Below are 5575 nucleotides of genomic sequence, written 5' to 3'. Positions count from 1 at the left end.
GTCACTCAGCAGCATCTCCCTCCTCTGGCACCTGGCAGCTCCCAGAGACCCAGTCCCCACTGGACACCAGCTGCCAGTGAGCCCAGGAGCTGGCCCTGCCAGGAGGAGGAGGAGGAGGAGGAGGAGGAGGAGGGCTGGGAAGCCTTGCCCTGGCACAGAGCACAGCTCCTTCGCTTACCTGGAGGCATTTTGGATTTGAGGATGGGACATGCACTGAGCCACGGGCCAGCACGCTGATAGGACCCGAGTGGGCACTCCCTGCTGCTCCAGAGATTTAACAGCCATAACCAGAGTGAGTCTAAAGCAAAGGCTGTGAGAATGCCAGCAGCAATTCCTGCCAAGCAGCACAGCTGTACAGGCACGAGGGAGCAGAGCTGCTGGGAGAGCAGCCGGGCTCAAATGGATCGTGGTAGACGGGGAAGGAGAAGCTGAAAGCTGCTCCTTTGACCCAAATCTGGCACTTTTCCATGTGCAGGGAAGGCTGGTTTGCACTGCTGTTCCAGAAGATTAATCCATCGCTCCTCTCGGGGCAGGTGTTGATGGATTGTTTGTGGAACTGCAGAATTTTACCAGACCTGAGATGAAATAAAATCTCCAGGAAATGTTTCACTCCTCATATTCAGGGCTGTCTAGAAAAGGCAGGTCCTCGGGAGTTTAGCTTTGCCTGCAATCATCTGCAGCAGTTTGTTTTGTTTCCTTTAGGGAGACTCGAGGGTGCAGTGAGAGGCCATCTCAAGGATCCAGGGGACAGGGCAGGATCTGAACCCTCCCTGTGGCACTGTGTGCCATTACTGGCAGCAGGGAAGGAGGCAGTACAGGTAGAAGACTCAGAGAGGTTCCAGGTTATCCAGAGCAGGACACAAACCTGTCTCTGCTGGGATTTGGGGGAGATGTGGGAACTGCTGCACTGGGAGGCAGGCCTAGGCCACCCACCCAGCAGCCAGTGCTGGGGCACATCCCCTTGGACTCAGGCCTGGACCGAGAGAGGGGGAGCAATCTCTGCCTCCAGTGAGCACAGCTGGAGGATCAGCTCCATCCATCACCTGCTTTTCGTTTTCTCCATCCCTCTCCCATCCCCACAGGCCAACAGCTGGGCACTGGGCAGCGTGAGTGCATGGAGCAGCTCTTGGCAATATCAAGCTCATCTGTCTTTAACTCCACAGTTTGAAAGTCAGATGCCATTTGGAGAATTTTTTACATGTCATCTAGTTTTAGTGCTATTCTATTTCATCTGCTACCTTACCTTCAGAATTTTTTAGCAGTCATTCAGTTTGCATTTCTCTCTTCATTTTCATTTGTTCCTGATATTTTATTTTTCCAACAAACTAAGTAATTTAATGGCCTTAATCCCAAGCCTCCTATTTAGAGCATGGATGTGGAGGCTGCAGGAAGAAGTCCCAATTTAAATCTGTCAGTCAAATATAACTTAATCTATCATCATCTTTATATCTGAAACTGCTCCATGGGAAGGAAACCATGACTGGGATTCAGTTCAAGTTTAAAATATCCAGCTTTACACCTTTCTCTTTGTTTGCTCTTTTGTCTCTTTTTTTACACCTTTCTCTTTGTTTGCTCTTCTTGTGCACAGGCTGTTAAAAAATGGGAAAGTTACAGAGGCCTTGGACACAAAGTCACAACAGTTTAAGTCCAGAAGGGATTGCAGGGACTTTGAAGGGCCCAAGGCCACAGCCCCAGTGCCATCACCATGGCACAGGCACTGCTATGCAGCTGTGATGCTTTTCTATTGTTTTTCTATTTCTGGACCTCTAAAAAAAGTCAAGGGAATTAAAGACACTGAAGATAACTACTTCTCTTTGTTACCTTTCCTGCTGTCAGACAGTCCACGGATTTGCCAGAGGCTGTGGCTCAGGGCTGAAGGACAGTCCCAGGCACGTGTGGCTTGGACAGAGCTGAGGAGCTCTAGAGTGAGGACATTGAATGGGAATCTTCCTCCTTGCACTTTCTGTGGCTCCATCTCCTTTGCTGGTTCTGTAGTGGACAATGTTCACCTGGAATGATCAGCCCAGGACATGAGCAGCACCTGCAGATCCACACACAGCACAGCAGGTGATTAATTCATCACCCTCCCTGCTCGGGGCCAGTGCTATCAGGCAGAAGCAGAAAATGTTCAACAAGACTGACAGCATGAGAAAAGAGCTGCTGAAATCAATCATGTGAGACACCAGTTAATTACTAGACATCATGCCTTGCCAACCCCTGCTCCCCTGTCCCTGGGAGTTACAGACATGGCAAGGGTTTTCCACTGGCTTGACCCCCTTGGGTCAACAGGCTGCTCTGTGCTTCCAGCATGGCCAAGACTCCTCCACAGCACTTGGTTTGGCACTTGAGTCTGATTTACATTTTCTCCATTTCACTGGGATCAGGACCTGTACAAACAAACCCTTGTGCTTTCTTCCAGGGGTGGGATCAGAGAAGCTTGTGGTGTGAGCATTCACTGTCCTGAATCACCAAGTACTAAACTATTTAGTACTAAAGGAATGGGTTGTGTTAGTTGGATGCCATTCTCCGTGAATCATTAAGGAAGTTTCATCACAGTTTCAGCACTGGCTGGGTGCTCCCTGCAGCTGAGGGCTCCCTGCAGCTGCTGAGCTGCAGCCCAGCAGTGCAGGACACATTCACAAAGACACTGCAAGTGCCAGAGCTCCAGAGCCTCCGAACTGGGGACGTGAGTCACACACCTCTGCTCTTCTGTGTATCTTAGGGAAATCTGCAACACTGAACCAAGCAATTCCTCCTCTTCAAAGCTCTCATGGGCTGTTTGTTTGTTTGTGTTTAGCCCATCACTGATGGCTCTGTGGCAGAAGCTCAGACCCAGCTCTGTCAAGGTTCAGAGAAATCACTGTGCAATTCTGCCCTGAGCTGGAAGCATCCAAAAGCTGCCAATATATTCAGGGCTGCAGCAAGCAGCCTGACAGCTGGGTGCAGCAACCATTTAGCAGATAACCACATTTTATTCTGACCCTTATTTCATCCTGCAGCAATTAGCCAGGAAAAAAGGGCCACATCACTCTGTCATTCCAGCCTCGTGTTCCAGTGTGCTTAGGGAGGCAGAACCTAGACATACCTTCTGGATCCTGAGTAAAAACACCATTGATGTCTGCTAGTTCACATCAGTGTTCTCAACTACATCATGAGGGAAAAGCTACTGCTGGGTTTAGTCACCTCAGAGGACGATTTTGAACAATCTGAAGGAACCCAGTGGGGAGGGAGCTGCACTCTTGGCAGTGCAGTGCAGCCACCCTGGCCTGGGGATGAGCCCCCCACCAGCACTCAGACATTTATTGCATGTTAGGTCCTTCCCTTTGCTCAACCTTAAAATAAAAACATAATTTTGATGTCCATATTCTAGTTTTCTGAAATGATATCTTCCCCATAAATATCTTTTCAATAGTCCCAACCCCAAGCCCAGTTCTAATAAAAGTGCTCTTTATGGTTATTAGACAAGTGAGATGTCCCTGAACTGAACAATTACCTTCAAATATCTGTCCAGAACTGGCAGGGAGTGGAAATCAGCTTCTTCCTCCCCAGGTACAAATCCATAATGAGGATTTATTTCTGAGGCAGTGGAAATGAGGTAATCCCTCTCCTTCCTGAGGTGAGATAAGGAGAAAGAAAAAGAAAAATGAAAGAAATAGTACAAGTTAATAGTGAAGCATCTGGAAAATGATTTGCAGGAGGTAGGGGCAGAAGGTCGATGGCATAGAACAGCTTTGAGTAATACGGGAAAAATGATTGATTTGCTTAATGCTGACCTGTGTGGGGGCACGGGCAGGAGGCTGGCACAGGCATGGCCCCTTCCTTGTGCTCAGCCTCCTCAAGGTCCTGCAACCCCTTGGGACAGCCAGCACCCAGCTCCTGTCAGTCTCACAGTTATTCTTGCTTATTCTAACACCCACCAAAAATAAACCAAATCCTGAAGTCACCTGAGGAAGCATTGAGGAGTGATGTGCTGCTCCTGGCAGCTGGCAGACAAATGCTGGGGACAGACAGACACCTGGCACAGGATAAATCTGCATTTGTGGAGATGGCCCTTTCCTGCCTGTTTTGTTACAGCAAATTCTTTACTACAATAACCCTATTTCTGTAAAAAACATAAAATTGCCATGAAATGAAGCAGATGAGGAGAAATCAGATCATTGTGGAAACCAAACTGTTGTCCAGTCTCTGCTTCAACAAAGCCACAGCGGATCTGTATTGCCTCATGCAAATGCAGTGACTTGAGAAACCGTGCAAATTACAATAAAGGTGTGTATTTATGGCAGAAATTGAGGAAAACCACCTTGGCTCTCCTGGGATTCATACTCCAGGTTTGCCATTGGCTTTGCTCTCTGCCAAGCCCCAGCAGCTCAGAGGCAGAATCTGTTGATGCTACAGAAAGCAAAGTCATGCAGAGCAGTCAATGGGAAATAATGGATATCAATTACACAGCTTGAACTGCCGACTGGATCAGGTTTTATAACTCTTTACTCTTGTGGGCTTCTTAATAAATCTGCTGGGAGAGATGTCATATCCTTTATAGCAGGAAGCTTCAATGTTTTATTTCCCTATGTGGGAGCCACTGGCCACTTTACAAAACGCTCTTTGGAGTGTTCCACATTGTCCTGGAGTGACTTTGTGATGCTCGTATCCCCCACTGCCTTGTTTATATTCCATATAAAGTTCTGCACCTTTAAGACTGGCTCTGAGAGTGAAGCAGGGGAGGAAGAAGTTTGCAGTTTGTGTTGAGGAGAAACATCACTCCCCCACATCCTCGCATGGACAGACAGTGAGACACAAATCTCTTTTGCTCTTAGTTAGTTTTTAGCTAGCTGAGGCAGAAAAGTTCCCTGGACTTTCTTTTCCTTTTTCCTAGATCTGTTCAAAGCTGCTCTGGACTAATGAAAAGAGCAAACCCCGGGAGCTCAGGCCTGGGGCTACCGGGGCCTGGGCCTCGGAACTTTCCAGCACCAGAGGGACTGAGAAGAGCCTGAGCAGGCCCAGCTACACCACATGAAAAGGACTTTTCCGCCTGGATTTGCCATCTTATCCAACAGTGAGAAGTTTTATTGTTTAATATTATTCAATTTCTGTTCAATAAACAGTTTTTTCCGCTTTTCTCCAAAGAAATCTTGTTTCCCGAACCAGTTGGGGGAGGGGCCACTTGACTTTGCTTTTCTGGGAGAACCCCCATTTGGAAGTTCTCTCCCAAATTTGCCCTAAACCAAGACATACAGCCTCATGAAGGAATCAAAGTTGGTGGGAGATGAACATGAGCTATTTGTTCTCTCATACAGGAACCAGTTTGTCACAAGATTCAGATATTGCCACTGGAAATCAGATTAATTCCTTCCCCTCTGCTTCAATCCTGTTTATAGCACAGGGGCAGCTTATGGAGAATGTGGGATCTTCACAATGAGGTGCTCAAATCTTAGGTCACCTAAAAGAAATGTCACATTCAGGAGAACTTACATTTTTGTGGCAGGCAGAAAACAGCATCAGTCTGTGAGGGTGTTTGATTTTCCAGCCCTGCAAGTGTAGGGAAAGAGCAAGCACATCACTCAAATGAAGGTAAAAA

The 5575-nt window shown here is 47.6% G+C and overlaps 1 long non-coding RNA gene across 1 annotated transcript; it reads right to left on the bottom strand.

The window, feature by feature from the left end:
- Positions 1 to 1294: 1294 nt before the first annotated feature.
- On the bottom strand, positions 1295 to 4939 carry LOC147648895 (uncharacterized). Its single transcript, XR_015279750.1, has 3 exons — positions 3945 to 4939; positions 3494 to 3611; positions 1295 to 2041 (listed from the first exon to the last, which is right to left on the bottom strand). It is a non-coding gene; the product is annotated as an uncharacterized LOC147648895 (long non-coding RNA).
- Positions 4940 to 5575: the final 636 nt, after the last annotated feature.

The sequence above is a fragment of the Cyanistes caeruleus genome, chromosome 29, assembly GCF_971803275.1.
Source record: "Cyanistes caeruleus chromosome 29, bCyaCae1.hap1.1, whole genome shotgun sequence".
Taxonomy (NCBI): domain Eukaryota; kingdom Metazoa; phylum Chordata; class Aves; order Passeriformes; family Paridae; genus Cyanistes; species Cyanistes caeruleus.
This window is presented reverse-complemented; position numbering and strand designations above follow the sequence as displayed.